The sequence below is a fragment of the Nicotiana tabacum genome, chromosome 5 (genome assembly GCF_000715075.1).
Source record: "Nicotiana tabacum cultivar K326 chromosome 5, ASM71507v2, whole genome shotgun sequence".
Taxonomy (NCBI): domain Eukaryota; kingdom Viridiplantae; phylum Streptophyta; class Magnoliopsida; order Solanales; family Solanaceae; genus Nicotiana; species Nicotiana tabacum.
Window position 1 is genome coordinate 146,585,695 of NC_134084.1, and position 12,068 is coordinate 146,597,762.

Here is a 12,068-nt window from a genome sequence, read left to right on the forward strand (position 1 = left end):
GATCTTTTTGAGGGTTGCAGCCCCGCTTTCCCATTTACTGCTCCTTTTGTGCTTTATAGCTGTTATATGACTTACTAGGTTAGTCGGTTCGAGTCCAAAAGGATTTCGGAATTAATTGAGACACTTAGTCTAATAATGGAAAGCTTAAGTTGAAATGGTTGATCGAATATTGACTTATATGTAAACGACTCCTGAATGGAGTTTTGATAGTTCCGTTAGTTCCGTTGGGTGATTTTGGACTTAGGAGCGTGTCCGGATTGTAATTTGGAGGTCCATAGTTGAATTAGACTTGAAACGGCGAAAAGTTGGATTTTCGAAAAGTTTGACCGGGAGGGAACTTTTTGATATCGGGGTCGGATTGGAATTACAGAAGTTGAAGTAGGTCTGTGGTGTCATTTGTGACTTGTGTACAAAATTTGAGGTCATTCGGACGTGATTTGATAGGTTTCAGCGTTGTTTGCAGAAGTTGGAATTTCCTAAGTTCTTTAGGCTTAAATCTAGGTGTGATTCGTGTTTTTGATGTTATTTGAGGTGATTTGAGGGCTCGACTAAGTTCGTATAATATTTTGGGACTTGATGGTATGTTTTGTTGAGGTCCCGGAGGCCTCGGGTTGATTCCAGGTGGTTAACGGATCACGAGTTGAAGTTGGGAGATTGCTGAAGTTGGTCATCTGCTGGTGTAATTGCACCTGCGGAATTTTCATCGCAAGGCGAGCTAGGGATGAGCAGAAGCGGAGTTTGGATGGGTGAGTTGTGGAGAGCAGATGCGGAAGGACTCCCGCAGGTGCAGAACCGCACTTGCGCTTGGTGGGTAGCTGAAGTGGAGGAGGGCATAATGAGTTGGTCCGCAGAAGTGGCTCCGTGTGCGCAGAAGAACGCCTGCAGGAGCGGGATTTGGTACTCAAGAGTGGAACCCACCACAGAAGCGGATGTTTTAATAACACCCGCGAAGTCACAGGTGCGGGTAAGTTGTCGCAGGTGTGAAAAACCTGAACAGAATATAAATGTTTCTGAGGGTTTTATCATTTCTTGACTTTGCAAAATTGGATTTGGGTGATTTTGAGATGGATTTCAAAGCGATTCTTGAGGTAAGTCACTTGTGGTTAAATTTATTTAATAATTATGTTTCCCTATTAAGTTTTCCACCTAGTTGGTGTGCTTTTGAGGTGTAATTTGGGGGTTTAAGGCTAGGGATTTGGAGAGTTGATTTGGGAGATTTGGGTGACGATTTGGTGTCAGATTTTGATAAATTTGGTATAGTTGGACTCGTGGTTGAATGAGCTTTCAGATTTTGTAATTTTTGTTGGATTTCAGAATGTGAGCGTCTCACTCATTTAAAGGATTTTCTGACTAATTCTGGCTAATATCTTGCTCCAAACTTGATTTTCAGAGACTTAGCATGTGTGTGTTTACTCTGTTAATTCAATAGACCTACTTCTTAATCCCTGATAGATCTTAAATACTCTTGCCGTATGTTTTGATGATCTAACAAACTTACTGATAAAAACCAGATAAGGAACCTAACCTACTTGGATTGCTGCAAACTTGAACGAATCCCACCTAAGGATGAACTGCTACAGATTCAGGAGCTAGGAACCAATCAAGAACCTGGTGCTTCTGTGGTTCCTATGTAGCAGTACATAGTCATTTGGACACAGCTGAAACTGAAGTGACTGACGTCACTGTCTGCCGCACTGCAATACACTATCAGCACACTTACTCTCTAACCAAACAAAGCACTCATATCACTTTAAGTGATGTGATCAAGATGTACCTGATGAAGCTTCATACAAAGACATCACTGGAAGGTTTCTGTTTCTTATTCAAGCCTTTTGCAAAAATAGAAAACTCATCATTCTCTCAAACTTTAAGAACAAGGTTGAACACCACTACGGACCAGTTCCTAAAAGATTGATTGTTGTTGTCCTAGTTGAGTTGTAACCTAGTTATTGTACTCACTATATCTCTTAAATCGCTTACTTAGAAGCATATTAATTAGGAGTCCTCTTGTAAATCCTCAAACTCGCTGAGTTTAGGTTGTGACTAGATTTATTCATAAAGAGAAGTCTTTGTAATTGTAGAATTGCAAAGTGGCTTGTGGTGAAAGCACCACAAATTAGAAAAGCCTTTGTAACTAGGAAGTATTGTAAATGTACCACAAGTTAGTTGAGTAAATCCTTTGCAATAGGAAGTATTGTAAAGTGGCTTGTAATAGGTAAGATTACAAGTTAGTAAAGCTAAAAGCCTACAGGTGTAGGTCGTAGTTTTTTGATCCCCTTGCCTCATTTACTTACTGCTTTACTAAGTGCTCTTAGCAGAAACTTGTAGAGGACCAGGTACTCTAAGATTTGGTGGACCCATACAAACTAACAATTGGTATTAGAGCAGGTTCCTCCTATCAGGTTAACACCTAGGAAGGATCCTCATGACGACTCCACTAAATTTTGAAGAAGGTCAATCCATCTACCACCCACCCAAGCTTGATGGAAAATACTACTGGTGGTGAAAAGCTAGAATGCATGATTTCATCATTGCTGAGGATTGCGAGCTTTGGGATGTTATCTGCGATGGTCTGTTTGTTCCAATCAAGGTACTAAATGAATTTCCTTTTTCAAGAAAAAAGACCAGCGGAGAATACATCGAAGCAGACAAGAAAGCAATGGAGAAAAATGTTCGTGCCAAAAAATTCTGGTATATGGTTTGGAACCTAAAGAGTACGACAGAATCTCTACATGCGACACTGCCAAGAAAATATGGGAGCCTTTGCAAATAGCTTATGAGGGAACTACACAAGTAAAACAAGATAAATCTAATACTGATGATAGTTCTACGATGGCAGTTGAAGGCAAGGAGATTGGATATGACTCAACGCCTGCTTTGATGGCTCAATCACACAATGATGAAGACAATGGCAATGAAGAGGTAAACTTCAGGGATGTTCAGAAAAATCTGAAATCCTACTCTCCAAAAAAACTCATGTGTTTAGCTGATATTTTAATTACTGCATTTTATAGTCTTGCGGAGGATAGTGATTCTTTGTTCTTAGAACTAGAAGAATCTGAACATACTAAAAAAGACTTAGTCACTGTAACTACTTGTCACGACCCAAACCTAAGGAGGCGTGGCTAGCACTCGGTGCCGCACTGGCCCGAGCGAACCACTCTGCACCTTTTTTCTTCTTTGTAACTATCGTGGGCCAACATGGCCACAACTCGTGATGTATAACTTGCAAGTGGGAAAACACTGTATTACTAAACCATTTCTCTTAAAACATGAATACATATGGGCCTTCAAGGCCTCTGACATACTATACAAAATGAACCTTTGTCCATAAAGCCTCTAAGATTATTTGACATCAAATGGAACAGGGTACCGACTTACCCATAAGTCTGTAGAAAGCTTCTGACAAGATGACTCACAGACTTGGCTGCACTCCGAATGAGGTAGAGTCTTACTCATCCTTCGCTGAATGACAATCTCGTCTACTATGAGTGTTCGTCAAACTGATTATCTATACCTGCAGGCATGAATGCAGCGTCCCCAACAAAAGGACATTAATACGAATAATGTACTGAGTATGTAAGGCAGAACTGAAACATAACCATAATTCAACATTAAGTAAAGAAATATAAGAATCATCCTGAATATCTGAAGTTCCACCTTATCTGCATATTTATCATACTTACATATATAATACTTCTCTTTGAGACTATTTCTATTATCCATATCGTAAGATGCATGACTGCCCAACTGATCAGTGGTAGCTGCCCGACCGGCCATCGCACGGCGGTAAATGCATGACTGCCCAACCGGTGGTAACTGTCCGACCGGTCGTAGCACGGTGGTAAATGTATAACTGCCCAACCGGCCGTAGCTCGGTGGTAAATGCATGACTGTCTGACCGGCCGTAGCTCGGTGGTAAATGAATATGCATGATTGCCCAACCGGTGGTAAATAATGATACATACTTAGACATGCTTGAATATCCCTTTACCGGAATGAATAACATAGACATCCTTAACTGCTAAGAGTAGAAACACTTATGGAATAATATTACGTTTATGTATCATTACATGAATCATGCCAAAAGAAAGAAGAAATAACCTTAACATAGTTGAGCAGCAGTTGGAAGCCCTTTAAACAGAAGTTTACTCAACTGATGACTCGGTGATAATCCAAAACTTTAGTTTAATTTGCTCTTGTGCTTCGTTTCTCAGTCTAATTGGCGAATTCCTCGACAACCATTCTAAACCCAAATACATTTTCTTTCGTGACACAAGATTACTAGCATAGACCTTTGGTAGGATACAGTAAATGACAGCTCCAATAATTGCCACGGATAGATCCATGGATACGGCTAGATACTGCTGGATATTCAGAATTTGATCAAGCAAACTGCCGTTCTCAAAGCTTCTAAGCTCTTTGCCTAGTTTTAACCCCTTTCCATTTCTCTAGCAATAAGTTCTTTTTTCTATTGGTTTACCCCCTTGTCTTCTTCCCATGTGGTGTTCTCAATTCTATATTTTTACTTTCTAACTTACTAAGGTTTTCAAGACAAATATGCCTTCATATTCACGGTTGATAAAATCAAACAATTCCAATGAGACTTCTTGAGTTGTCTTCAGGAGTACAACTCATATTCTCAATAAAACGCAAAAGTGGTACAAAAAGAAAAGTAAAGAAATACTATGTGGATAGAATTTTTGCTGTGTATATAGAAAACTAAAGTCTTTTGTGTATAGTTTTAACTACTGTTGGGATGATGAAGTAGTCATAGTGTTATTTCTTTGTCAAATTGAATGGCCCCACTTTTAGGTATGACTTGGACTACAATTATCTCCTAAAGATGCCACCTTTTCACATAATGCAAGACTCACAATTTAGACAAGGTTTTGTTGCCACGTTAAATTCCATGGTCTTTATCCAAAGACCTTAATTAATACCCACCAATTCCTTAATTGACTAGGTAATCTCCTATTAATCAATAATTAATTAATTTTCTATATAATTAAAAATTATTTCGAATTACTTAAAGTATTACTCACTTTATTCACCTTATTATAATATATTTTACTATCATGATCATGTAGTACCATATAAATCAAAACATACATTATTATTTCATTAAAACATTCACGTAAAAATACATATATATTTTTTTCAACTTCTAATTTTTCTAATTTCATATAGAGAGTATAAATTTTCGTACGCTTAATTCTTAAAATAGTAAAAAGATAACCTTCTTTTCTAGTGACAAAATAATATTTTGTATCTTTACAATAAAAAAAAATCTCATAAACGTTTCTCATATTAAGTGTATAATTTAAAACATATTCGAAAGTAGTAATATGAATAACTATATAAAATCATCTTCAAACCATTTTTTCCTTTACAAGAAAAGTTCCACTCAAAATATTATATCAAATATATATATAACAGTATCAATGTTGTTAAACTTACGGGGTGTAACATCCTTCCCCCCTTTAAAACATTCGTCCTTGAATGTTATCTCTTAGAGATTTGTAAAATTTTCACTAGGGTCTCCTCTGTAAATTAAACTTAAAAACCAAACTGTATCTGAAATCTTGAATATTCACAACCTTTTGTACTTGATTATGTCGTAACTTCTTCACCTTTACCTTACTTACTTTTCATTCTCTCATCGTATCTTCTGTTTCTTTCATAGCCTCCCTTCCACATTACGCCTTAAAGCTCTACTATGATACCTGCACCTCTGATGTATATAAAATCTAGCGAAAGGTTCATACTGATTTCTTACGATTCAGCTCTATGGCACGATCTGGAAACAAAAGAAGGGTTACATTTCCTAAATGCCCTATAGCCTCTCAATTATAAATGTGGCGCACAACACACCCATAAGTGAGACTCTACTAGGCACGACTTTGTAGACTCCCTAGGACAAGAACTGCTCTGATACCACTTTTCAACTTCTAATTTTCCTAATCTCATATAAAGAGTATAAATTTTCGTACGCTTAATTCTTAAAATAGTAAAAAGATAACCTTCTTTTCTAGTGAGAAAATAATATTTTGTATCTTTACAATAAAAAAAATCTCATAAACCTTTCTCATATTAAGTGTATAATTTAAAACATATTAGAAAGTAGTAATATGAATAACTATATAAAATCATCTTCAAACCATTTTTTCCTTTACAAGAAAAGTTCCACTCAAAATACCATATCAAATATATATATATATATATATATATATATATATATATATATATATATATATATATATATATATATATATATATATATATATATATATAATAGTATCGATGTTGTTAAACTTACGGGGTGTAACATTACTGATAAAAAAAGCCATTGAAACTCTTAGAAAAGAAAAGAGTGATCTCTTGGCAGAAACTGCTGACCAAAGGGAACAAATAGTAGAGCCCTTGACTAAGTCAAAACCTAAAAACCTGAAAGAAGAAAGGAGATAGTTAGTGATGAATATGTTAGGCTTGAAGATGAGGTGAAGGCCTTGATATATAGGATGAGCGCTGAAATTGAGAAAAATGAGCTCCTCCAAGCCAATCTAGAAAAAGCAATGAAAGATCTTGAGAAGTCTCTAAAGTGGACCTGGTCCGTAAAAGCTACCCCTGCCTTGTTCACTAATGTCATTAAAAAAGGGCGGGGACAGGGTTCCCAAGGAAGAAAGCTCCTTACAACCCTCACAGTAAGAGTGCCACTGCATCTGATAACTGGCCTCGTACCCAACGTGGGAACACTGGGCACTCCAAGGAAGGTGTCCAGGCCAAGAATCAATCAGTACCAAAAGATAAGGTGGCTGCTGAAACTATGACTACAAAAAAACGACTAGGTTCTACTCATAGAAAACGCACATTACCTGTATGGACTAAGAGAGCTCTTATTCATCCTCTTGGTTACTACAAGGGGCCCAAACTTGCTTGGATTCCTAAAACTAACTCCTAATTTCTTGTGCAGGGAACAGTAAAGGGAAGTGATCAACAATAGTTCATGGATAGTGGATGTTCAAAACACATGACTGGGAACACCACAAACTTTCTTTCACTAAAATCCATGCAAGGAGGGAGTGTATCCTTTGGCAATGGCAAAAAGGGGTACATTCTTGGAGTTGAAAAAGTTGGGAAGTCACTCACTCACTCTATTGAAAATGTGTACTATGTCAATAGACTTAAGTACAGTCTCCTGAGTGTCTCTCAAATTTGCGATAAGGGAAACAAGGTGGAGTTCTTATCCAAAATATGTACAGTCACTAACCTTGTGACTAGTGAAATAGTCTTGGTGGCCAAAAGATACAAGAACATCTATATTCCTGATTTCTAATCTTTACAGAGTGGTGATCTTTACAGAAGACTGGGCCATGCAAGCATCTCCCTTCTGAACAAACTAATTCAGAAGGACCCGGTCCATGGTTTGCCTACGTCACAATTCAAAACTCAAAAGGTATGTGATGCCTGTGCTAGAGAAAAATATGTAAAATCCTCCTTTAAGTCAAAAAGAGATGTGAGCACCTCAAGACCACTTGAGCTCCTACATATGGATCTGTGTGGACCTATGAGGGTGCAAAGCAGAGGAGGAAAGAGATACATTTACGTGCTCATGGATGACTATTCCAGATTCACATGGACTCTGTTTCTCAGAACAAAAGATGAAACGGTTGAAGTATTTGTGGCCTTTGTGAAGAAAATCCCGGTAAAGATGGAGTCTAGAGTTGTATGCATTAGATAAGATCATGGGACAGAATTTGACAATGTCAAATTTGATGATTTCTGCAATGAAAATGGTATCTCTCACAACTTCTCAGCTCCTACAACTCCACATCAAAATGGAGTAGTAGAAAGAAAGAATAGAACTCTAGAAGAAATGGCAAGAACAATGTTGATTGGCAGTGGACTTGCAAAGAACTTTTGGGCTGAAGCTGTCAACACTGCCTACTACTTAGTGAACAGGTGCATGATCAGATCAATTCTGAACAAGACCCCGTATGAACTGCTGAATCGAAGAAAACCCAAGCTAACCTACCTAAGAACGTTTGGATGCAAATGCTATGTTCTCAACAATGGAAAAGATCAGCTTGGTAAGTTCGATGCCAAAAGTGACGAAGGAATATTTATTGGCTACTCTTCTCAAAGCAAGGCTTACAAGATATACAACAAGCAGACTCAATGTGTTGAAGAAAGCGTCCATGTTATTTTTGATGAATCACACCCATCATTTGAGAAGAACGTTGAGGAAGATCAAGATGGACAACCCTTACTTGTTCCTGGCGAAGTCATTAACATGACAAACGAAAAGGCAGATATGATGAGTCAAATGAAGGAGGCAAATGAAGACAACACTGCCTCATCATCTACAGAACCAAGCACTTTAATTACAACCACTGAAGCTGAAGAAAGAGTGGTTGATGCAGTTCAGGGAACTTCACTAGCATCTAAGAGAAGGATAGAGGAGAATCGGCCAAACATACCTTATTCCTCTCAGAATAAACCCCAATCATCTAACTGGAGACATCTTCTCACCTTATAGACAACATAATCACTCCTCTAGATTTCGGAGTCCAAACCAGGTCAAGAGCTAGAAATTTACTTGCCTTCTCAGCCTTTCTCTCCCAGATAGAACCCAAGAACATCAAGGAAGCCTTAAAAGATGCAGATTGGATTACAACCATGCAAGACGAGCTGCGTCAATTTGAGAGAAATAGCGTTTGGCACCTGGTACCTAGACCCCTAGATAGAACCATTATGGGAACCAGGTGGGTATTCAGAAACAAGCTCGATGAGCTTGGAATTACCACAAGGAACAAAGCTAGGCTCGTAGTTCAAGGTTACAATCAGGAGGAAGGGATTGACTATGATGAAATATTTGCTCCAGTGGCTCGCGTGGAAGCCATCAGAATTCTGATTGCCTTTGCTTCTCATATGAAATTCACCTTGTTCCAAATGGATGTCAAAAGTGCATTTTTGAACGGACTACTTAAGGAAGAAGTCTATGTGAAGCAACCCGCTGGGTTTGAAAGTCATGAGCACCCTGAGTACGTGTTCAAATTGGACAAATACTTGTATGGGCTAAAGTAGGCTCCTCGAGCGTGGTATGAAAGATTGTCAAAATTTCTCTTAAAAAATGGCTTTAAGAGAGGGAAGATTGAAAACACTCTTTTCTTAAAGAAACAAGGAAGGAACCTACTCATTGTTTAAGTTTATGTTGATGATATCATTTTTGGAGCAACAGCTGACTCTATGTGTGAAGAATTTGCAAAACTTATGGGGAGTGAATTTGAAATGAGCATGATGGGGGAATTAAATTTCTTCTTGGGTCTTTAAGTAAAACAGTCCCCAAAAGGTACTTCTATCTGTCAGCAAAATACATCAGGAAACTCTTGAAGAGGTTTGACATGGAAGCATCAAAGGTAATAGACACTTCCATTGCAACTGCCACTCGACTAGACATGGATGAAACATGATCTCCTATGAATCAAACAATGTATAGAGGCATCATTGAGTCTCTTCTCTATCTCACTGTCAGTCGACCTGATATTGTTTTCAGTGTGGGGCTGTGTGTAAGGTTTCAATCAAATCCCAAGGAATCTCACTTGAAGGCCGCCAAAAAAATACTGAGATATCTCAAAGGCACGCAGCACCCGGTGCTATACTATCCATAAGGTGACAATTTTAATCTAATTGGGTATGCTAATGCAGACTATGCAGGTTATCTTGTGGACAGAAAAAGCACTTCTGGGATGGCTCACTTCTTAGGATCATGTCTTATCTCTTGGGATACAAGGAAATAAAACGTAGTGGCTCTTTCAACAACTGAAGATGAATATGTAGCTGCAGCATCCTGCTGTGCTCAGCTTCTGTGGATCAAGCAGCAACTGGAGGATTTTGGAGTTCTCACTGAGAGTGTGCCTCTCCTATGTGACAACACCAGTGCACTCAACATGGCAAAAAATCCAGTCCAACATAAAAGGACCAAACATATTGATGTGAGGCATTCTAAGAGATAATGTGGAGAAAGGGTTGATATGCATGAAGTTCTGCAGCACCGAAGATCAAATTGTATACATTTTTACCAAGGCACTAAGTAGAGAACAGTTCGAAAGAAACAGAGTAAAGTTGGGACTGTTGAGGCCAAATTAAGAACCTGATTCCTTTTTGAGTTGGCTAGAGTTATTAATAAATAATAGGTTCAAAGTATTTTCTGGTCCTGTCTAACTCACTTCAATACCGTTGAAGGTAAATATGCATGATGAGCATAGAAGCAGTAGATGCAGTACATGACTGATAAAAGAAGATTAATTTTTTTTTCAAAAAAAAGGGAGGGCTTGAAGAAAATATTTTCAAGAACCAGGTTCTTGTACTAAAGGTCAATAGTTTTGTACATCCTTTAATACACGTCTTAAAAGGCACAAAATACAACTGCCATGTCATCAACTTTTCAGATCCGGATGTCATGTCCCTTCAATTCAAAACGTTCCATCTCCCTATGAAACGTCATGATTCTCCACGCCTAACCATCGTTTCAGTACCGGTACCTATTCTTCTCCCTTCATAATTGTCCTTTCTGTTTTAAAAAAAAACCCTCTTGTCTACTCTTTCTAACCATAAGCCCTATTCTAGATTTACCCAAAAGGAAGGATCATCACAACACCTCTTCCAATGGCTGAGAAAACCTGTGACCCATCCATGGAACCTCTCTCTTTCACTAAGTCTGTATCACTCTCTATCACTTCTACTACTATAATCACAACTTCCCTAGTTTCCCAACCTCTTCCCTACTCAGAAACCCCTAAAAATATTGTTCTGTCCTCAACATCATCTGCTGCCCACACCAGTCAAACCCTAATTGGAAAACAAGGTGAAAATACTGACTTCACAAAAGGCTCCGCCATCATTACCGTCGACTCTATGGTTGTGGAAGCACCTGTTGAAGACAAAAAGACTGTGTTTGTTGTATCTGCAGATGGCATATTGCCTGAAGTTATTTCTCAGAGACAAGAGCCATAAAAAGTGTGGGTAGAAGGATCCATTCTGGCTGTTGAAGGGGATGCAACAGTATACACTACTGGGGTATCTCATGAGGAACCTGATCCCTCTCCGGAGGACCCAGGTCAGGACTCTCATCCCTAGGATAGTGTTGTACCTGCTTTCGATGCTGTGACCCTGGAAATTACCAGCAATGTGGTTTAGTAATGAAGAAGACCTGGACAATGTGGCCCTAGATGCATTCTTAGGTAAGCGCAGGGTTGTCACCACTCATGAGTCTGAAAGTAAGTGACCTACTACCAGGCTTCAAGTCAAAGTAGCCTACGACTCTACACTTCAAAAGAGAAATAAAAGTAGTAAGAACAAAAGGAGAAAGTTAGTAAAGAATGGTGTCCGTGCAAGTGATGAATCTATCCTTGTAGTTGTGGTGGAGGAAGGAACTCCTGAGGAACCTGGTTCCCTTATAAGGAGGTCCTCAAAAAAGGTTGAGTCTGTCTCCATAGAAAAGGGATCTACTTCCAAGTCCAAGACAAAGGAGGCAGTGAGTGATGAAGATATTCTTGTCAAGTCCAAGGGAAAGGTAAAGTTAGTGGAGAAAAGCATAGGAAACGCAAGTTAGAAATAGTTGAAGAACCCAGTTCTGGGAAGAAAGCCAGAAGTGACGTCTGCCTTGGATCTGAGCGACTAAGGCATCAAAAGGTTTTGCTGGGTCGCATGTTTGACCCAACAATCTTTGAGATAGCAGGAATGCATCAGCTTCTAGAAATGGTGGAGTTTCAGCAATGGGCACATCTGTTCTACATTGACGCTCCTAAAGTGTATGAGGAGGAGGTCAAGAGTTTCTTCGCCAGTCTCTTTCCAGTGGATACTGACCATGTATGTGCTTTAGTCAATGGGGTGGATATTATCTTTGACATGAAATTACTTGGGGAAATTCTGCAGGTTCCTACTGTTGGGGTGTCTAGTGTACGAGATGTTTTTCAATACAACTTCTGAAATGCAATCATGAAAGGTAATTCTAATATGAAGGGGGACCAGGTTCATAAGAAAGCACTGCTTTCTATCTACCAGTT